The following is a 23,591-nucleotide window of genomic DNA, read 5'->3' as shown; positions in this document are numbered from 1 at the left end:
TGCACCACACCGAGCTCTTGGTTAACAGCAGTGTCACAAGGAAGCTGTAAAACCCCCAAAGTCATTTCCTCCTTCTAATTCACAATGACATTAACAAGATCTGAACCCTGACCTGCAGGTGACTAAATTATGTTGCCAGGCAACTCCACTTCCAGTGGAGAGGCAGAGGGAGGGAGCAGGCACGCCAGGCTGCAGCCGGGGGTGAGCACACCTGGAGCCCCCTCCCCACCGGGACAGGGCTGCCTCTCCCCCCGGGTTTTTTTCTCATTTTTTTTCCTTTTTCCCTTGAAATTCCACACAGATAGGTATACAAGAACATTGCTCCAGCTAAAAGTGACAAAATGAAATATAGCAGCCATTTTTCTTTGGAGAAGAGGTGCTTATAAATTCACTTCGTCCAAAGTATCTCTCACTTGGGCAATACATCAAAGTATGCAGCCCCATCAGTCTGAATCAATTAGAAATTACTCACCAAGTAAATTACATTGAAATGCTTTGATTTGTTACTGGAGTTTGTTACTGTTCTCTTCAATCTTAAAAGACTGAAAGCAAAAAAGTAATAATGTGACAGTGATAGTGAAATGTAACTTTTATTGAGATTGATGGGAACCTATTTGCCACAATATTTGCTTTTAATAATTTAATTTTTCAAACTCTGCAAGGAGAGCCATAAATATTTGACTATGAAGTTCTTCCAATTTGAGGTACTTTTGCACTATTTGTCTATTTTTTTCAAGGTTTTTGTATTTAGTTTCTAAAAATAAATCTACCAACCATATGTTCATAACCACCTTTTACTTTGCCTTCTAACCATGTTCTTTTAACTTTCATCTGTTGCAGGTTAGTAACCTTTCTACACAAGGCACTTCAGGCACTGGAAGAAAACACAAAAGGATGACTCCCTTAAGAAAATATTGGTTTTTGCAGCTTTGGTTTATTTTTGAATTCAGAAAAAGGCCCAGCTCTGTCTGCCACGGAGGTCAGGGACAAGCTTGCAGGGATGGTGCTGGGAGCAGGGCTCCTTTCCCTCATTAGCATCACTTAAGCTGCAGGACCCGAGCTGGGGATTGAACCGGCACCACAGACAGCTCTGCTCGGGCTGAGCCACACAATAATGTGCATTTTGGACCTCACAGTAACGAGAATACCAACAGAACTGATGTTAACCACGGGCAGGGTTCCTAGCCAGGAGTATTTCTTCTCGTGCAGCCAGGTTTGAAGTGGCCAGAGCAGAGGACTGGGCTTTGCTGAGGTGCCAGCTGCCACAGGGGTGCAGAAAGCAGGGGCAGGGGCTGCCCTGTCACTCTCCACCTGGCCTTCACCCTGAAGACACCACAGGACATGATGGGAAGCACCTTTTGTGTCCTGTCCTAGCCAGGCTGTTCAAAGCAGGGGAGCCCCACGGGCTCTGCCCACACTGGGACACTCTGGGGGACACTGGGGCTCCTCTCCAGGCACTGGACACCAGCAGCTCCTGGACTGGCTCATTTTACAGTGCCAGCCACAGATTTGGTGTTAAAACATCCCCTGAGCCTGTCTGGCAGGCTGGCTGCCTCCTGGGGGGATGATCCCACCTTGTACCTGGCAGTTCTGGTGCTGGAGTTCCCACACCCACCCTGCCCAGTGCCAAAACTCTGCCACTGCAGAGGAGGATTGGACTGAACAAGGTGGTAAAACACAGCAGTGTGTAACACCTGAAATTAAGATAAATGCAAACTAAAAGCACTTCTAACATCGGTGTCCTATGTAAATGTCAAATTCTAAAATGTGTCATTTGTAGAGAAAATGACTCAGAAACTGAAAGACAAGGCAAAAGGAAGAGTCAGGTTAAGTTCTTTTAAAGGCTAGTAACAGATGACAAATGTAGTTCAAATAGCACAGGTGAAGAATGACTCATTATTAATGACCAAGGGCTTTAGTTATTGGTGTTGAATGTAAAAAAAATCATTATGTTTGAAGCTTTATACTGGCATAGAGTGGAAATTATATGCAATCCCTGCTAAGTGCCTGATTTTACTGCTAGAAAATCCCTCTGACTGAAATGTACTTCAAAGTAAACTACTTTAGAATTTCTTTGCACTGTTGGATGCCCAACCAAAGGTCATTTTCTCTCTCTCTCTTTGTGCATCGCTTTAGCAATTCCTAAAGTTCTTTTCTGCCCCTCTTCTGCAGCATACTTCTATTTTGCTACACTTCAGAGGGCCTAAACTGAAAACTGGATAACTGCTTTTGGAAATGAGATGCAAAAGCAGGAGCCTACAGTGATTTAAAATGAAGATGTTTATTCATCACAGACCTTTCCCTGCAAGGCACTGGACACCCCCTCGTGCCACGGAGCTCAGGAGCTGCAGAGGGGCTGCAGAGCCCAGCCCTGCGTGGGAGCCAGGGGCTGGGGCTCTCCCCCTCCTCCCTCTCCCAGCCCAATTACTCCCAAGATTTCCTTTTCCCTACAGCAAATTCCCACCATGCCCTGAAAGTAAAAGTCCTTCACTGAGGATGCTTTTTTTTCCTGGCGTGCTGGGATCCTCTGGCTCTGACAGCCTCCTCACTCCCTCGGTGTGTTTCTTGCTCTGCTGATAATCAGAGCACTGGTACTGCACCCTGGTTAGAGCCTGAAAGGAGAGCTGCTCCCTTTGGTGTTGAGCACATCTGCTCCCAGTGATAGAGAGGAGCACTTGAAAGGTGCTGGTGGAGGGAGGCACAGGGCTGTGCACAGGAGCTAGTGGGCATGCCAGCCTTTTTAGTCACTTCAAGAGAAACCCCGTCCCAAACCTTCCAGAACCAGCAAAGCACAAATTGGGGTTCACTGCAGTGTAGGCACAGACAGCTCACATCTCTCAGGACGCTGCAGAGCAGCCTGAACGTGGCTCTGAACTCAGCCTGCCTCAGTATCAAAGCTGAGTGGGCACCTCTCCCTTCCTCCCCACCCACGATATACAGCAGCAAGGGATGGGAACACCTGATTAAAAGCCTGCAGGAGAAGCCAGAGCCCGAGCATCCCTCTCAGAGCAGGGCAAGGGGCTCCTGGGCCTCTGAACAGGCTGCAGAGCAGCCAAGCAGCATTAGCTGATCTGGTTTCATCACTGCTTCAAGACTCTCTCCTGGACCCTTATCAAAAGAGCTAATTCAGTTCAAAATGAATGTTGCCAATCTTCTTATCCCCCCGGAAAAAGACAGTTAGCATTCTCCTTCAGTTTCCCAGGAAGCTTCCACAGCAGCAGCACCAGCCATGCCATCCTGGGCGTGGGGCTGCTCCCTGGGCAGCTTCCCACACTCCTGACAGACCTGCAGTGGCAAACCTCAATCCTTCCTGTGCTTTCTTTCTCTTGTGCACAAACAGCAAGTGGTTTTTGAGCAGCATCTGATGCCCAGGCAAGAAGGAAACAGCAGGAACAAAAGAACAGTCAGCTGTCACGAGAGGAGGACAGACAGACACGTTCCAGCAACGTGGACTGATGAAGTAGTGGCACTGTGTTTTTTCTTACTATTTTCAGTAACAGCAATGTGACTTTTGTCTTGCAAAACGCCATCACATGTGGCAAACACAGTGTGTCCTGAGGCCCTGCAGGGCTCTTGGTGGAACACAGAGCTGTGCTTACATGGATCTCTGTGCTGCACTGACAGGAGGAAAAGAAAGAGGAAAGAAATAGGACAAGAAGAAAAACTCTTCAGGGCAAGCTAGTAATAAAAGAAATGTGAAGTTTTTAAACTGGCTGGGGGATCAGCATAACACCCATGAGAAACCTTCGTGCAGTTTCCAATTTCTGGTGCAGCTCCTGACCAGCTCTCTTAATCTTTCAGTTCTTCCTTTTTTTTTTGTTTTTAAGACCAAAGATGACACTACTAACCACCTTGCCTTGTATTTGTGTTGTGGAGACTAATTCATTATTAATAGCAGAGAGGTTCAGAAGCACAATGATGCATGCCACACGAGCCAGCAGAAGCTCTGCTCTCCCCCCTGCACCACTCTTCATACAAAAGGAGATAAAGGGCTTGATTTCTAGCAGGAGAGCTGTGTCTCCTGCAGATAAAAGTTTCCTACAGACTTAAGAAGGCACTATTTGAAGGTGTTTAATGCTATAGCTTTCCTTACACAGCCATCTTTATTCTACATAAAACCATATTTACAGAATACAGACTTCAGTGTGCTATGAAGGGACAGGGAAAAGGATTTTTAAAGGGATTTTCTTCCCTTTCTTTTTCCCCCCAGCTTTCCCCCTGCGGGTGCCCTGGCTCTATATCCTGCCCCCAGCCATTCCTGGGGCTCCTCTTTTCTCACCTGCACCCTCCAACAGCCATGAAATCCCATCCTTCAGAGCACAGGCTGCCTGTCTCTGAACCAAGGGGAGTTTACCCAATAACACAGGGAGTGGATCATGACTTGAAACCTGGATTTGTCCTCAAGAAAACCACGTCTGAAACAACAAATCCAAAATCTCTCTGAGAAAATGTAGAGCTCTCCTCGAGGCGTGTGTGCAAAGGAAGACAGGGCATGGAAAGAGGCCCATGCCAGGTTTCTAACTGCAGTCAGGGACACACAGTGGCTCAGGCAGCTCAGCAGAGAAAGCCTCTGAGGGGAACTGGGCTGCATCACCCAGAGCAGGTCTGGCCGTGGGGAAGGGCTTGTCGTGGGGAAACCCAGCTGGGAGGGGATGCTCCCAGCCCAGACTGGGGCTCAGAACAGGCTGAAGGGACCACTTGGCATTTCACTGGGGTTAATTCTGCCTTTTTGTAGTTTCATTTCTGAATGGTGGCGTGAAGCTAAGTTGACCCATGCAGCAATTCAAATATCTCACTAGAGGAGTAGCGGCTGGAAGTTCTGCCACTTCAGCTTTCAGAAAAGCATTAAAAATCCTCAGGAGTTACCATAACTCACAAAAAGTTGCGGTGTGGATGACAAGGACAGGTGAGGGGGCCTGGGCAGTGTGCAGGCAGTCCCAGGACATTTTGTGACACTGCAGCAAACACGCTGGGCGTTCACAAGGACGGTGGGACCAGCTCTTCAAGGTGCTCAAGGTCAGGAGGCTGGATGGAGCTTTGAGCAACTGGACTTGGGAAAATTGGACTGTCTGACTTTTAAAGATCCCCTCCAACCCAAACCATGCTCTAATTTGATGGCTCTCCTGACCCCAGAGCAGACTGCACAAGAACAAGGATGACACAAAGTCGAGCAAAAGCATTGCAGCCCTTGGTAAACGCAAACACTCCTCCTCCCAGGATTTATGCCAGTTGACATTAGGATTAACTTATTTCTTAATTAGGATTACACATACTTGGCTAATACCAAATGAAAAGACAGCCAGTGCCTGATAAAGTGCGGCCCTTGTGCTGTCCTGATGTAAATCTCCACCCAGCAGGAAGGGCTGGCGGTGAGATCCGAGCTGGCCTCCAGGCCCTGGGCACCTTCTGCCCTCCAGGGGAGGTGAACGCTTTGGGAAGTAAATGAAACCCACTGCAAGGCAGCTCCAGGGGCAGGAACCAGGCCTGCAGTGATCCATAGCTGCACCTCCCCTGGCTCAGCTCATTCCCATCAGCACGCCTCTAATTTGTCCTGTACCGCGGTGAAAAATGGGAGCTCGGGCAGGATCCAACCCAGCACACTCATCGTGGAGTCATTTCTGTAAATAACACCTTGAAACTCACAAGAGGGTCTGGAAAATGCCCTCTGGTTTATACAGACAGAAACAGGATTAAATCCTCCAAAAATCCACACCGCATTTTGCAAAGCTTCCTGCTGGTAAAGAAGTTCATGATTTTTAATTAGTACTATGCAGACATGAGGCCAGACATGCAATGTTCAATAAACCAGTTAGTTTTTACATCAGTAATGAGTCTTAGAATATTTATGTAGGGCCTTCAGAAGTCAGAAACAGAAGAGTGAATGTGCAGTGATCCTAACATTACCCCTAGGTGCATGTGAGTAGCAGAGATATTCACAACCCCAACAGTATAAAGTTAAAAAAAAAAAAAAATCCACGGAGGTGGAAACGTGCATTTCACATGGGTTAATATAATCAGCTGCAGGTAGATTTCAGAGGATTATTTCCAATCTTTTGAGAAGAGATTTCTTTTGTGGGCATGATAAAAATTGTTAATATGTTGCTGCTGCTTTATTCAAGGTGAAAATTTTGCTTTAATCACTTTCAAATAAATGCGAAACTCAACCATTACTCCCTTCTAATAATACTGAAGAAAATAGTTCACACTAAATCTAACATAATGAACACAGCATGTTCATAGAGAACTGAGTGTTCTGAGCTTAAGTCCCCTTTAATCCATAATTCCTTTGGAACTACATATTACATCCACATGAATACCAAAGAGGTTTATGATTAATGTTATTTTAATGAATAATAAAAAAATTGATGATGATTTACACAGAGTTATTTTCAGGGTGGTTTTTTTTTTTGGTTTTTTTTTGGTTTTTTTTTTGCATAAAGATTTGTTAGTTAGAGACTGGAACATATAAAACACAGCCCTGAAATCTGATTGGGGTGGAAATGTTGCCAAAGCTCCTGAGCACTGTGAGTGAGCAGCTGAGCTGAGCAGGAATTGCTGCGGGCTCTGCCAGCCCCAGGTACTCCAGAATCCCCCCTGAGCCAGGCTGTGCTGAGGAAGCACGACAACAACTCAGGAGAAGTGGCTGTGCAAGATTCTCCCCTTGCACTGGCTGGGCTGCAGAATCCCAGAATCCCAAATTCCAGAGTACCAGGATCCCAGAATTCCAGAATTCCCCAGAATCCTAGAATTTCAAGATCCCAGAACTCTAGAATCCCAGGATCCCAGAATTCCAGAATTCCCCACAATTCCCCAGAATCCTAGAATCACAGAATTCCAGAATTCTAAGATCCCAGAATCCCAGAACTCCAGAATACCAGAATTCCAAGATCCCAGGATTCCAGAACTGCAGAATTCCAGAATCCCAGGATCCCATAATTCCCCAGGATTCCAGAATTCCAAGATCCCAGAATTCCAGAACTGCAGAATTCCAGAATCCCAGGATCCCATAATTCCCCAGGATTCCAGAACTGCAGAATTCCAGAATCCCACAATTCCCCAGAATTCCAGAATTCCAAGATCCCAGAATACCAGAATTCCAAGATCCCAGGATTCTAGAACTGCAGAATTCCAGAATTCCAGAATCACACAATTCCCCAGAATTCCAGAATTTTAAGATCCCAGAATTCCAGAACTGAAGAATTCCGGAATCCCATAATTCCCCAGAATTCCAGGATTCCAACATCCCAGAATTCCAAAACTCCCCAGAATCCCAGAATTCCAGAATCCCGGATCTCAGAATTCCAAGATCCCAGAATTCCAGAATTCCCCAGGATCTCAGAATTCCAGAATCCCAAAATTCCATAATCCCAGAAAACCCGGATCCCAGCCCAGCAGAGTCAGTCCCTCGGGGCAGGGCTGCGGGGTCCCGGCTCCTGGCCGGTGGCAGCATCCTCAGCTGTCCCCAGTGCCACCACGGCCCCAGGCAGGCAGTGACAGCGGCACAGCCCGCAGCAGCAAACACAAAGGGTGGCGTTTCCAGAAACAAGGGAGGTGCCATTCCAAGAGGAGTGGGGTTTGCACGGCTCCAGCCCCAGGGGGGCTCTGCTGGGTCAGCCAGCTCCCAAGGAGCCACTGCAGCTGTCCCCAGGTGAGGAGGGAGGAGGGATGGAGGGAGGGAGGGAGGGAGGGCAGGGGCTGCTGCTCTCACCTCTCCCTCCCCGTGCAGAGCTGCTGCCTCACCCTGTGCTCTCCTGCCTTCCTCCGGAGAGCCTGGCCCTGCCAGCCCTGCCTGCCTCATCTTTCCAAGGAGGCCAAGGAAGGGAAGAAGGGCTGTGGAGCAGCGATAGCACAGCATAAGCCTGTCTATACTGTATCCAAAGAACCTATTAATGGAAACCCTTTGGCAGCTGTTTAAGTGCTGGGAGTATGGAAATGTCTGCAGTCAGAACTCTGTGGGATCCCTTCCTGAAAATGTCATCACCATGTTATAATTAAAATAACATCCCTTCCATGCCAGCTATCTTTATTAGGTACCAAACACTGAACCTCTTCCCAAACCACTGGGGTGCAAATTACTTTTCAAAAACATTTCTGGAGCTGATAACCATAAGCTTTCACGCTGGAATGAACTTTCCCAGGGACAACCATTATGTTCCTTTCCCCAGGCTGAGCTAGAGACTTCTGACTCATTGCCAGCACCTGACTGGATGCTGGAGCTCCTTTTCTGCACCTAAGTGTTGGCAGACCCTAGATCATATTCCATGATGGCCATTTTTGGGATGTTTTTATCACTTTGATTAAGCAAAGGAAAACAGCCACCTCCATACCTCCCAGGGGAACTCCAAATCAAGCTTTGGTCCAGGAAAGTGACTGCAAGCCTAGAACCAGGAAATGTATGAGCTGGATGTGAATGCCCACCTACATCAACTCATGTACTACAACTTACTGTAAAATAACTAATTAGTCATTCATGTTTCAGTGTGCAACAATGAAAGTTTCTCACTGGAGGAGAGATAAGTGTTTTCTGCTTTCCCACACATCTGTGGAGTTGAGAGCAGGCCAAGCCCTGTGTCTTGCTTCTATCAACCCACTCCCAACACTGACATTATTTGATGGAGTTCATTACTTCAGAAGGGAAGAGCAGCAGCCCATAAAAACTGCTCTCCTGCTCAGATCTGGCATTTGACTCCCTGAAGTTTCCCCCAGCCAAGGGATGCCCAAGCTGCTCCCCTCTGCAGTGAGAGAACTGCAAACATCCCTCTCAGGAGCACGTGTGGTGAGCAGAGCCTGGGGCAGAACTGCTGAGTCCTCTTCCTTAAAACCAAGACCCCCGAAGGATTCTGAGTCCCTAGCCTTGAACTAGAGCAACTCTTTATTTTATTTAACCAGAGACGTGCTGCACAAAAGAGAGCCAAAGGCTCTGACAGCAGCTCTTGCTCTGCTCTCCCTCCCGTGTGCTCATCACAGTGACTTTTATTTTATTATTTTATTTTATTTAACCAGAGATGTGCTGCACAAAACAGAGCCAAAGGCTCTGACAGCAGCTCTTGCTCTGCTCTCCCTCCCTACCCTGTGCTCATCACCGTGACCCTGCAGTGGCTCCCTGTGGCACAGAGTCCTGCACAGAGGGCAGAGAGCTCCTGGAAGTGACAGCTGTCCCCAGGGAGTGGCAGGCTGGTGTCGCCCTGATTTTTTTAAAAGATTTTTCAGATTTTTAAAGATTTTCTAAGCCTTCTGATGTTTGCATTCTCGTATCAAACTTTCCCACACACTTTCTGTGAACAACTTATTATTTCGCATTCTTTTATGGAGGAGGAGAAACTTGATGGACTGTTGGTTTGTCCAGTGTCCTTCTGTGCTCATCACCGTGACCCTGCAGTGGCTCCCTGTGGCACAGAGTCCTGCACAGAGGGCAGAGAGCTCCTGGAAGTGACAGCTGTCCCCAGGGAGTGGCAGGCTGGTGTCGCCCTGATTTTTTTAAAAGATTTTTCAGATTTTTTAAGATTTTCTAAGCCTTCTGATGTTTGCATTCTCGTATCAAACTTTCCCACACACTTTCTGTGAACAACTTATTATTTCGCATTCTTTTATGGAGGAGGAGAAACTTGATGGACTGTTGGTTTGTCCAGTGTCCTTGGAGAGGTGGCACTTTCACCCTCCAAATCCACTGTCACCTTTGAAAACCTATAAATGCTGGAGTCAGAACATAAACTTCCCTTTTTCCTGCCTTGAGAGCCACAGCGTGTCTGTGGCGTGTTGTCTCGTGTCCTGCAGTGACAGGCTGGGCTCTGGGAAGGCCTTGGGGTGTCTGAGGGTCCCCCCAGGCCATGGATCTCAGCTGGTTCCTCTCACCCAGCCCGGTGCTCTCAGGGGTCAGTGTCAGTCGGTGATTCCTGCCCTTCAGCCTGTCTGGGGCTGCCTTCTCTCTCTGAGATCCATGGCCTGGGGGGAACTCACTGGTTCCCCTCACCCAGCCCGGTGCTCTCAGGGGTCAGTGTCAGTCGGTGATTCCTGCCCTTCAGCCTGTCTGGGGCTGCCTTCTCTCTGCTGCTCCCATCAGCTGCACCAGCAGCTCTCACACATCCCTGTGCCCTCTGTGCTGCAGGAGCAGCCCCCAGCCTGACAGCCTGCAGCAGGTGATTCCACAAGTCCCTGTCCCTGCAGCCTCCCACAGGACACAGCGAGCTGCAAACAAGCCAGCAAACACACCCCAGGCCTCTGAAAGGGAACTGCAGTGGGACTCCGAAAGGAAACGACAATTTAATCCAATTGCACAGGCTGGACACGCTCAGGATTTGTGGGAGATGATGACCGTGCCCCCTCCTTCCCAAAAAAGCACACACTGCTGGTCACACTTTCCCCATCCCCCTTCCCCAGGCATACTGCACCACCTTTCACAAGTAAATGCCCCCTGAAACAATTACAAAGCATTTTCATAGTGTGAATTTTTATATTCTACAACCCAATCTACATTCTGCCAGCCATCTACGATGCAGAACACGATGTGGTGTGCAGGAAACAGGAGCAGCTTTTCCCGAGCAGCATTCTGGCACCAATTCACCCTGGCTTTTCTGAGGGCACAGACCATTGGACTGGAGAATATTTAATTCTGAAAATACATCTTGCAACTTTTATATTGCCACTTAAGTTATTTGGCCCTCTTCCAGTTTTTTAAATTACCTCAGTTTTCTAGAGCAACTCGGGTACTTAATAAACAAAATGCCATTTCTGTGCCTCACAAGATCACGGTGCATATCTGCTAATAAGGTCAGAGCCATCCTTCACAAACTTAGGCAAGCACACCCCAGAATGGCTTTTCCTGCTTGAAAAAAAAAAGCATTGGACCACATTTTGTTGCAACTAAATGTTTAAAACTCTTGTTCTCGGTGTTTAGAACCATAAAAAATACATAAATGCTAAGGGAGACAAGCAAGCAGACAGACTGTGTGCTGGATGACCTCATTGTTCCTCTGTGACCAGCTGGAAACCTGCTGCTCTGCAGCCAGCCCCTCTCGTGCCTGTGAGAGCAGCAGGGAGCTGATCCAGAGGCTGCTGGGTGGACTGGGAGAGCTGCAAACTGACTTTCACAGTGGGTTTGCTTCTTCCTAAAGGGTTTGTGTCCTTCCCTGGGGAGTGAATTTGCCTCGCCCTGTCCCACTAACAAACAGCTGAGAACTCTTCTGGTGTCCCACCCATCTCCAGTCTGGGCTGCCACAGTGACTGCCAGCTCCAGAAATACAATTTCTAGCAGACAAACAGCAGAAGTTTCCATTTTATCAGCACCACTTTCTGCACTGGTGTTTCACCTTCAGTGTTTTGCTATCATCTTTGCCACGATCACGTTTTAGCATCTGCTGTGTCAGCATCATGTTCCAGCATCAGCATTTAACCATCAGCTGTTCCACCATATGGCACAAGAAGCATCAGCACCTCGCAGCACACCGAGCAAACAAAAAGCACTTGTCATTCCCCTCCACCCCCAGCACCCTCTCCTGTGCCACTGCCACCTTTCCCTGGGACAACGCCATCCTTATCTCTTTTTTTCCATGAAGAAATAACGTTCTGCAGAGAATTGGGAACAAAACAAAACCAAACAACACAGCTCCTCTAGGCAAATTTGCAGGAGTCTCTCCTGTGATCTGGTTTTCCTCTGAGGTTCACTGAAGCATTTTTAAAGTCCTGTGCTACAAGAGCAAACTCAGGGTCAGTGCCTGTCATGCCTTTAATCTCAGCTGCTTTTGGCATGGGAGCTTCCCAGCAGCAGTGGCAGGAAGCCTCCTGGAGAGCTGGGCTCAATTTCCAGCTAATGCAGTCATTTGCAACCTTGGGGGATAAATTTAGGACACTCTTTAGACTAAACTTCTTCAGAAGGACCCAGTTAATTTTGCAAATAAATTTTGTTTCAGGGTGCAGGGCAGGATGGTGGAAGGGAGCTCCGTTTGCACACCTGCCCTGGTGGCTGGGAAACATTTCAGGCTGACATTGAAATGCTGGATGGGTGCAGAAGTCTGGCAGGAGACAGGCAGTGTGAGGATGATTCAGGAGCCTCGCCATCCTCTTAGTCACATCATGTACCATCAGCATTTTCAGATGGTATTAAACCCCCAACAAATGCCAGCCATTATTTTTGGGGGGCTGCACTCTGCAAAACCAAAGTGGGATTTAACTCATGACCAAACAAATTTTGATATCTGCTTTGCTTACAAGCAATTATGCCTCAAAGTTTGTTCCTGGTAAAGAGTGACATTTTTCCACCTCATTGTAAAATTTGACAAATGCAAATTTTGTAGGCTTCACTCTGAGTGTGAAATTCTCCAGCATGGTGCCTGTTTATCTGTAGAAGGCTGTAGTTAGTAAGATATCTTTAAGAAAAATGCAGCAGAAAGGGAATTAAAGGAGACACAGGGCCTTTCACCATTATGGTCAGAGTCTAATCACTCCTTGCCATGCTTTGAAGAACAGTCAGTGTGAATCAGTAGTTCTCCATTTTATAGACAGGGAGGGAAAATGTTGATCTCTGGAAACCCCTCAGCACCAAGAATGAGAGCTGACAGAGCCCTCGGAGGGCAGGACAGCATCAGCTGGCCCCTGGTGGTGTCAGGCACACTTAGCAGTGCCATGGCACCAGTGCCAGCGACTTCAAGGAGGGAGATCAGTATAAAAACTGTCAGAATTCACTCTTTTGTACTATCAGCCTGTCAACTATGCAACAATCTTATCTGGAATCACAGCACCACAGAATGGCTTGGGTTGGAAGGAATCCTGAAGGTCACCTGATTCCAACATCCAATTTAATTGGAGTCAAAGTTTTAGGTCAGAAAATCTGAATTTTCAGCAGTAATGGATAACTAGTAATAGTTTAGTTTAGCATGGTGGTGTCTAAAACAGCATTTTCATGAAAAAAGTGTCTGATCAAGCTGCTGGAGGACAGACCCCATGGAGTGGGCCCCCAGTGCAGGTGTGAAGATGTCCAGAGCAGAACAGAAGTGTCTGCCTGTACAGGTGCAGCTCAGTGGAAATTGAGATTACCTGTGCAAGTTCCACAGCCCCGTCAGGCACCACAACATTCCTCCTGTGTGGACTGGCTGAGGGAAGGCTGGCCTCAGCCTCCCTCCCAAAAACACCTCCCCAGAGCCTGCAGAGCCTGCCAGGCTCTCGGCCGTGCCTCTCAGGGAGATTTGCTTTGCCTTGACTCGCCCTCACCGTGGCATGACAGGGATTTGCCACTCAGGTGCTTCCAGAACAGTTCACCCCCTGATTTCTGGAATGCACACTGCCATCCCAGGGAATGGGGGAAATCCTGGCAGCGTGGCATCAGTGGCTATTTTCATCTAATTTAAGGCTCTGTTCTGTCTGTGAATAGCTCCCTAACGAGGCCAAGATTCTCCACACTTTTTACTGTAAAATACTGTATTTTCCTTCCATAAATAAGAATCCACTGTGCTTTCCAGCCAACAGAAGCCTTTGTAACCAGCAGAGCCTGCATCTGCACTGCTAATCACTCCAACCTTGTAAATTGTAAACAGGTCTCTCACAAAGCCACGAGTAACACTTCCAGCTGTAATGCTATTAACCTAATCCCTGGTAGTTATTACAGAAACTCATGGCACACAGCTTAGCAGACACCAGGAAATACAGCTTTCCCTCAGTAAAGTTGGAGCTGATCTTTGTACCTTAGGAGCATTATTAAAAGCAGCTGAATTAACACGTTGGAAGTTGAAGCCTCTAAAAAGCTTTGATGCCCAGGTGTAAAAGGGGCTCTATCAACTTTCCTGGGCATGAAGGTAAGGGCACATGTTCCCTGTGTGGCACATTCACTGTACTACAATTATTCCATTGTATACAACTCAATCTCCCCAAATTCTCTCTGTCTATATCTCCCTGTCCCTCTATACCCTGAAAAACACGGGGCAAAATCATGGCCAGGCTAAGGCAGGAGATAATGGCACTTTACGTCGTCAGGAGATAATGACATTTTAAATCATCCTACGTTAAGCACGTTGGTAGATTCCAATTTGTCCCGAGAAACTTCTGGATTGCTGTTATAATGCAAAGGCACCAAAAGTGTTGAGGAAACAGGACTTGACCTACCCTAGTGCAGCTGAACTCGTCTGTGGTTGCCACAAGTGTATGATGTTCTAAAAACAACTGCCTTGAAACAATTAAACCTCACACATTTCCAGGGGTGCAGAGACATCAACCAGTCAGTTCTACAATTACTGCAGAGAACTTCAGGAAAGGTATTTCCTGTGGCCTTTCATGGAAACTTTGTTTTTGTTGGTTTTTAATGCTTTTCTTCCACTAAAATAAATTACCTCAGACTGAAAGTTCTCTGTTTGCCTTTTTTCTGGGGAGCTGCAAACTCCCACAGACAAAATCCTTGGCAGCCTGTCTGCAGAAGAAGACTGGAAGCCTCACAGATGTGATGTGAAAAACAAGGATTATTTCAGAGATAAATAATGACACAACCTGTTCCTACATCACTCACTCATGCAGGCTGCACTCTCCCCGGGGCCAGCTCCTTGGAAAAGCATCTTGAAGCTCCACCAGCAGAGCCTGAGCAGCTCTGTGAAGAAGGGAAGAGGTGAGATGCTCCACACGCCCAGGGTGGGTTTGGCTCGCAGTTTCACCAGGTCACCCACCCTGCTTTTGGGGCGAGCTCTGCTGGGAGCAGCCCAGCCCTGCCTGGCTGGCTCAGCTCTCAGGAGGGATCTGAGCCCTGTCCCAGCTGCAGGAGCCAGCTCCAGCCCAGGCTGAGCTCAGGCTGAGCTCAGGCAGGGACAGGGAGCAGCTGGAGCAGCCCGGGGTGACTCAGGGTGTGACACAGCTCTGGCAGCAAACCCTGCTCCAAACCTGCCAGGAATGAATTCCCAACACTTCCAAGCTCCTGAGCTGAGCCCAGCACAGAGAACTCGAGGAGGAGTGAGAGGGGAGAGCTCTCAGAGCTCTGCTCTGCCCACATCCCCCCTGCCATAAATCCCATAAATTCCATAAATCCCATAAATTCCATAAATCCCATAAATCCCAACAACACCAAGCTCTCCTCCTCTGACAATGAGGCATTTAGTTCTGGAAAGTGGCCCACAGAAGAGGTTTCCCTCCAGAAAAGGAAGGAACATTCTTGTAATTTCAAATTAAAGCGTGCAATTACTGTTCTTTATTGTTGCCAGTTAAAAGAGATTTGCCACAGTTGCTTACATGCACGTATAGGAGCTGGGAGAAAGCAGCAGATTCTATAAGAAGGTTTCCTCCTGAGAGGTGTGAATTTCACAACAGCAATAAAAATGTTTGCTACAGAGTGAGAGCTACGATTTAAACACAGACAAATGCTTCTCTCCCTTCTGATAGCATTTTCCTGGGCTCTTTCTGCCACGTATAAATACACTCCTTGGGAAGAAGTCCTGGGATATTATTTTAAGATAAGATAGTACAGGTTCATAGTAATTAAGTCAAACTCTTTTTTCTATGAGGAGAAGATAGCACGTTTCCATGGTAATTCTTTTCTTACCTTTTAAGACAAAGGACAGCTTAGAACTACAGAATTAAGTCATTTTCATCCCTTTCTTCTCATCCTTAACAGAAGCTGTTTCTGTTTTAAGCCATCAGAGGCTCATCTTTTTTGATAAATCCAGCTTCAATATCAATTGCTAATGCAAATTTACACTAAATATTTAATGATTTTAAAATTGAAGGCATACAAAGAGTTAATGAAAATACCAGCTCCTCGTTTTTCTCAGCCAAATAATTTCAGGTTAGCATTGGAAGGAGGGTGGGGGTGGCACAAGTCTCACTGAAAGAATTTTACCTAATTATTGAGTTATTCCAAGGCGCAGCTTCAGAGAGTTAATTGGCACTGCAGCAATGACAAATTTGGCCCAATGTAAATTCATCTCTTCTCCATTGTTAGGGCTGCTCAAAAGAATGTTTTTGTAACCTATTTCTGAATCCAACCATTGTATTTCATTATGATTTTCTTTTGATTCTGTTACCATGTGAACAGTGCAATACACATAACCACAGCTCATGATCTCGGAATGTCAACCGAGGGGTATTTTGTGCTTCAGAACTGATTGGAGTGACTCAGAGCAACCTTTGAAAGCCCTTTGAAAAAGTTGCATGTGTGTTTAGGTCTAAAAATTAATTGGGGATTAAGGAACCAAAAAGTAGGCAAGGGAAAATTTTGATCACCTCAAACTCTCTACAAGAAGTTTGCTTTGAGAAAGCCTTTACTCCAAATTCACTCTCTACTGCAGATGAGATCCTGGGCTGAGGTACACTTGATTAGTTGCATTGACCAAAGTGACTCAAATTCAGTGGAGCTCCAGCATGCAGGAGGCTGAAGCCAATTCCCAGGAGCTGAAATCTGTGTACATTATGGCAGTAGTTTGCAGATTCCCAGTGTGTCGTAATTGACTCCATTTATACTTTATTTGTACAGACAGGACCCATAAATTCACCCTGCAAACTGGCACACTGTCCATTTACTCCTCCTATCAATACTGATTATTTCTTGCTTAATTGTATTATTAAGTTTTTCACAGATATTCAAAGAGTTACAGAAACCGGCAAGGATTTCAGATCCCTTTTTGAATTCGAGGAGATTCCAATTATAAAGGCATACTTTGGGTGTTCAGGCTGGACAAGCAATGGCACTGACCTGATATTGAACAAGCAGAAAAACTGCTGGCTGCATGAGACAGCACTGGGCTCCTTCCCTGGCCTCAGGGGAAGCTTCAGAGTGAAGGTGCAGGTCAGGGATTCTGCAGGGGTGAAGGTGCAGGTCAGGGATTGCCCAGGGGATAAGGTGAAGGTGCAGGTTAGAAGTTCTCCAAGGGACAAAGTGAAGGTTCAGGTTAGGAGATCTTCAGGGGACAAGGAGAAGGTGCAGGTCAGGGATTGCCCAGGGGATAAGGTGAAGGTGCAGGTTAGAAGTTCTCCAAGGGACAAAGTGAAGGTTCATGTTAGGAGATCTTTAGGGGGCAAGGAGAAGGTGCAGGTCAGGGATTGCCCAGGGGACCAAGAGAAGGTGAAAGATAGCAGTTCTCCAGGGGACAAAGTGAAGGTGCAAATTAGGAATTCTCCAGGGTACAAGGTGAAGGTTCAGGTTAGGAGTTCCCCAAGGGACCAAGTGAAGGTGCAGGTTAGGAGTGATCCAGGGGACAAGGTGAAGGTTCAGGTCAGGGGATTGCCCAGGGGATAAGGTGAAGGTGCAGGTTAGAAGTTCTCCAAGGCACCAAGTGAAGGTTCAGGTTAGGAGATCTCCAGGGTACAAGGTGAAGGTTCAGGTTAGGAGTTCCCCAAGGGACCAAGTGAAGGTGCAGGTTAGGAGTTATCCAGGGGACAAGGTGAAGGTGTAGGTCAGGGATTGTCCAGGGGACAAGGTGAAGGTTCAGGTTAGGAGTTCCCCAGGGGACAAGGTGATGTGCAGGTCAGGGGATTGCCCAGGGGATAAGGTGAAGGTGCAGGTCAGGGATTGCCCAGGCCACCCCACAGCACTGGGCAGGTTTCCCAGAGTGGCCCCAGAAGCCTTGCTGGTTGGTGCATTGCTGGTCAGTGAACATTTCTGCTCTGCTCCATGTCCTCCAGCACCTCCAGCCCTGGGGTGATGTTCTGTGGACACTGGTTTGTTTTGGGTCTCTTGCCAGTTCACCCACCTCAGACACTGCTCAGTGCTCACACCAAACTGGGGAGAGCTGGGCGAGGTCACAAGACCTTTCTTTTGTAGCCCAAAGGTCACACCATGGCTGCATCCATCAGAAACTGGTTGGAAGCTTTCCAGGGGCTGCTCAGCTTCTGCTGCTCCTTTCCTGATTTAACTCCCCCAAGCTGCATCAATCATTCTAACAGAAAGTGTAAGGGGGATTGTTTTCTTGTTCCCTTCATGTAGTTACCTGAGAGTCACCAGCCATGCACATTAACAAAGGAGGTGTGTTCTGGTTGACAGACGTGGGTGTGGGAGAGCAGCAAGGATCTGAGCAGTGCTTTCCACACTGCTTTTAGTCCTGACAGAGTCTCAGTAGAGACCCAGGGCCAACAGGTGAGAGGAACATTCGTGCCCTCGTGCCCTTTTCACTGTGACCTCTCTTCTTCACCAACAGCTGCTCCTGACCTGCATTTTGAAGCTTGCTACAACCTCTGTTTAGCTCTCCAGCCATTGATGCAGCTGCCAGGTGGCAGAACCCTCCAGAAGAGCTGGTGGGACACAGTGGAGGAGAGGCATTATTCCCTTCAGCAATTCGCTTCTCCCTAGGAGTGCTGAGGGGCTTCTCTCATCTTCACAGGGGAAAAGCAAGCAGTTCAAAACACTGCCAGAGCAGAAAATCTACTGGGGTTGTGTAATTCCTGCAAGGAGCACAGAAAGAGGAATTGCTTGCATTTGAGGGAAGCTGTGAGAGATTTCTGGAAGTGTTTCTGGATCAGGAAAGAGAGACAGATCTGGGATGCTTTCAAGACAGATTTCTGAATGCCAGCAGAGGCACTGGGCTGGGTTCAATGACCTGACTATGAAATGAGGTGGGTAATGCTGCCAACTCTTTGAAAGAAAGATTATCTGGGTTTATTCCCAGCTGTGCTACACAATCCCCATGTAACTCAGGATGAGTCACTTAAATTCAATTTTCTTCTGTTTACCTGTCTGAAAAATCAGAGAGCAGAGTAGATAATTTTCTCTATTCAATTCCTATTCAGTTTATAAACGCTCTGGTGCAGGATTGCTCTTCCTTTATGTGGAGAGCAAATGCCAGGTCAGCAAGGCTCCTGCCTCAGCTGGAGCCCCTTGTTTCTAACATAATACAAATTACAGTGACTGCTCCCCTCTCCCCTCCTCTGCCAAAGATTCCCTTCCCAAAACTGGTCCCTGGGGTTCCACTTTCTCACTGTCCCCTGCTGCTGACCATGGTGAGGTGCAAGCCATGTGCTCCCTGCTCCCCCAGTGTCAACTGAAGAGAGAACAGCTCCACATTCCAGCTCCACTCCCACATTTCAATGCCATTTCTTCCAAGGAGAAGAAAAGGAAAACCCATTATAGTCAGCTGTTATTTTTATTTAAGGGCAAAATCAATGACTTTTATGTAACTTTTCTTGTATTACCATAATGTTAGCAACTTTAGCAAACATCTTAAACCAGAGGAGCTGCCAAATTCTCAAGTGGCCACACTTGACTTATAAGCTGCAATTATGTTTGTCAGCTGATAACCAAAGACCAGATCAGCTTTCACCAACTCAGTAGATTGGAAGTGAATATTTTATTACCTTTAGCCAACCTTTCTTTTCAGATACAAAGTGCTTTTCAGATACAAAGTGCTTTTCAGATACAAGGCAGTGACTTTTCTAACGAGCAGCAGGAGACGATTCTTGGTCAGGGGCAGAAGCTGAATGCCTCTGTCACGTGGCAGTGCTCAGAAATCACAAAAGCAATTCTTCTAACCTTTCTAATACTTAAAAAGGGACTCAAAGAGCTGTTCTCCACACACTTCTGGACTGTTAAACTTCTTTTCAGGACTCTCCTGCCCAAGCAGTGCCATTCACAACCTGATTTTCTGCTATGGACACAGAACTGTGCAAACAATCTCGCTGTTTCTGCTGGATGTCTCTGCCTACCAACCTCACAGTCTGGATGCACTATGACAAAAGAATCCTAGGTGAGCTCCAAAAGCAAATTAACTTTCCATTTTCAGATAATAACTTCCTGGAAAAAAATAAAGCAAGCTATTCTTCCTGTAGTTCGCAGTAAGATTGACATTCACTGAAAATTACTGTTCATTTCAAACATATTCTTTTACTGCAAAGACTTGATCCATGGTGCATGCTGGGGTAAGATACCACTGCAGAGCCCAATTTCCACAAAACCACAGTGAAATTAAAATCAAAATTAAAAAGAGAAAGAGGTCTACCTGGAGCAGGAGTTCTAGGCTAACCAAGAATAAAGATTCAGCAGAGGAATGTAAGTGTGATGTCAGTGCTGCAATCTGGAGCAAGTGCTGCTTTTTTGACTTAATAACAGTGAATGTCAAATTCTTCAGGAAAGGAATTTGCAAAGTCCTGGTAACAAGTCTGCTGAGGAACTAAATCACACTACATTCACCACAGTAGATTATCTGTCACTCACAAAATCAGTACTTTCCAAGTCACTTCCTAGCATGGCTCAATATATAGACACAGATAAAAATATTTACAAATCCCCAGCATATCCACCACTGTGACACCACTTTCTTAACTGATTTGTAACTTCAGGCCTTAAAGGGAAGCTCTGCAACAAGCAATCTTACACTGGTGTGACAGTAATTAAATTATCCATTTATATAAAATCACCATTTTCATTGGCCAGATAATAAGAAGGAATGGAGAAAACAACAGCTGGATCCTACTCAAAACAGAAGCAAGCCCCCTCCAAACCTATCTGGAGGGATCAAATTCCTAAGCTGGGGAAAGTCAGATAACCTGGTTCTCATCCCAGACAGGCACAAATCAGGACTAAACCTGCCAAAAGCCAGAGCAGGATGCTAATCACACTGGTGGAACTGCAGATGTCATCAGTGGGATGGAAACACGGAGAGCAGTGTTAATGAGATTAGGGCCCATCCAAATGGCCCAGCTTCTGTGCAAAAGGGCAATCAGGCTCTTACCAAACTCCTGTGCTATCGCTGCAAAGCAGGGTGGATAGGGAGCACACTCCTGCCCACTGATGGATGAGTAAACCAGAATCACCACTGGACAAGAAAGAAAGAAAGTACAGCTTGAGATATGAGGGAGAGCTGGGGCTGAAGCTGTCAGCCCCAAAACAAGGGAAGATGGTGTCGCAGTGCTTGGCAGGGGTGACAGCAAAACGCCTAATGAACCCCAACATTTCAATGTGACATTACTCACTCAAAAGGTATTGGCTCGAATAAAATGTCGAGCCACAGGCACATAGAATTATTGTTATTCTAATTATTTTCTGATCCAGTTTGCCTGTGGCCCTGGATGAACGCTGAGCAAGCTGCAAGCAGGGTGGGGCCCCAGTGCAGCACTCACATCCACAAGCACAGATCTGCCTGGAGGGCAGAAATGGCAGCTCTGGAGGGAGTTCCAGCGAGGAATGACCAAACCTGCCCCTGCACCTGAAGGGAGGACAAGGCAGAAGGGCAGAAGCAGTGCTGGGAAAGAGAGGAGGCAGCTGTTGGTGTGAGCAGGCTCTCTGTACCCATCCCAGAGGTGATGTGCCTGTCTGTAGGGTGACCACAGAGTCCCTTGGGGACTGTGGCACTCATTCCAGGCTCACCAGAAGCTGGCACAGCCTGAGCCTGCCATCCCTTGGTGCTGCCCTGGCAGTGGCTGTGCACTGAATCTCCCTGCAGTTCCAGACAGCAGGAGGCAGCTCCCACCCCAAGGAAGTGCTCACAGGTACCACACACCATCGCTGAATAACTGTGAGTTTTCATGCTGCCTCTGACCCCCAGTCAGAGTAGCTGGAGAGACCAGAGGTACAAAATGAAAACAGCTCCCTGCTGCAGTATCCCTGGATACAAACTGAAATACCTTTTGTGCTCGGTGGGATACAGCAGCACACCCCTGCAGCTGCCACTGCTCCCTGCTGGTGCTCTGGGGCTCACACCTCACCTCGCTGTGCTTTAACCTGTGTGATGGCAGCAGGTCCAAAAACACAGCAGAGCCCTGGGAGGTGGGGGAAGATCCAGCTCCCATCTCAGGGATGGCACAAACAAGCCTTGAATCGCACTTTGAGGAAGAGGCTTACTCAGGTGATTTGCAGAAGCGATTAATTCAAAGTGGGGGCTGGTTTTACCTCAGCACAGTCCCCCTGATTTCAGGGGGATTGCAGAGGAATTTGTCCTTCTGGGCATGTTTTGCCAAATTAAGCTGTGGAGAACTATTTCCATAGTTTGAATGGAGATATAACAGCTTCCTACATCGAGGTAATTTAATTCTCTGTCTGATAGACAGGAAAATCCTTTCAGTGAATTATATCAACGTCTAGCTTTTCTCATATGCTGCCAGTGCAGGTTTCCTCTAACACAATGGCCAGAACTGTGAAATTTCAAGATATTTGCCAGGCAAATTGGAACTACAAATGATGCTGTAGCTGCAGTCCCTGCTTGGCTGGTGGACCTGAAAAGCCACGCTGATCCTTCCTGAGTGCAGTAAGATGTAACCTTTACTTTGTCACTGCACCTCCTTTCTTTAGATCGTTTTTGCCATTCAGAGCGTTGGCAATCTTTCTGGCTAGGTGAGCACAGAAATGTTCAGGCTGTAAGGCGTGGAGCCTCTGAAAGGTGTGACAAGGAAAAGAAGCTCTGTAAGCACCTGGAGGAGATTACAGGGAAGGGAGATGTGGCATTATGAGAAGTGTTTGAGAGGGGTTATGCAGGTATGCAGTGTAAGGAGATCACTAACATAACAGCACAAAGAGCACTCGGCATCGAGGAAAGACTGGGAGATACAGCAGAGAAGAGAATTTCCCTGCAGAGTGCCTGAGTGATGGCACGAGCAAGGAGATGGGGATATTCCTGAACTTCTTATCAGACCTGCAGCATTCATCACCACTGCAAGACGTTTGGGAAAATCTGTGTTTCCCTGGGTGGTGTGGGACTGGGATGAGCAGTGAAAAGGCTGTGGCAGCTTTGGGGCTCCTTAGCCATGAGGTCTGACTGGAAACCTGCTGAGGTGGCAGATGCTGAGCACCTTCAGCAGTGACAGCAGGGGACAGCCCTTCAAAGGTGCTGAGCAGCCACAGATCCACCAGAGTCACTCAGACCCGCTCAGAGGGAGTCACCACCTCTGAAAAATCAAGTTGTGGGAGCTGAAGGCACCCAGCAGGCTCTGCTCTGAAGTGTCACATTAGGGATTTGACAGCAAAATGGATTAAAGTCTCTCTCCACACATCCACACAAGCAAGCACATGCACACACACACAGTTAGACTTTGCCACACTTCTCCATCTTCCCTTGTTAAAATGATAATAAAATTATAAACTAAATTATAAATTAAGGATTATAATTATCAACCTGCAACATTTAGCGAGGGCAATCAGGGAAGTGGTAATTATCACAGTGGGTCTGAACACCTCTGGTGGCCACGTAATGGAAAGGAAATACAGCACATCTTGAAAAGCAGTACAAACATGAAAACTCTCCTCTTAGCCACAGCAACCTGCTCTTGATTATTTCATTCCTGCTTTAATAACCAGCAACGGGGAATTGCATCACAGTTGTGCACGTGCCTTGGGATGAGACAAATTATCTTTTTCCATCAACCAAAGAGGCCCAAACCCTGATATTCACATTAAGTCAGGATCTTAGCAAACCTCCCTCTCTTGGCTGAACACTCCCTCCCTCTCCCAAAGCCCTGTGCCACCCTTCCAGGCAGAGGCTTTGGACAAGAAGGATGCTGTGCAGGTACAGGGAGGCAGCACTGGTGGAGCTGTGGCTCAAACACACCCAGAGCTCTCATTCTGCTGGGGCAGAGCAGAGGAGAACCCGTGCCACAAACCCTGTGACGTGTCAGGGCCGTGGGGCAGCTTGGCGAGTGCACACCCTGCAGCAGAATGAAACACCTTCCCTTCCCAAACTGCTTTTCACTTCTTGTTCACTGAGTGG

Source organism: Onychostruthus taczanowskii, unplaced genomic scaffold (genome assembly GCF_017590055.1).
Source record: "Onychostruthus taczanowskii isolate IOZ18803 unplaced genomic scaffold, ASM1759005v1 scaffold13, whole genome shotgun sequence".
Classification (NCBI taxonomy): Eukaryota; Metazoa; Chordata; class Aves; order Passeriformes; family Passeridae; genus Onychostruthus; species Onychostruthus taczanowskii.
The sequence above is the reverse complement of the archived record's forward strand: the minus strand, read 5'-3'. Positions refer to the sequence as shown.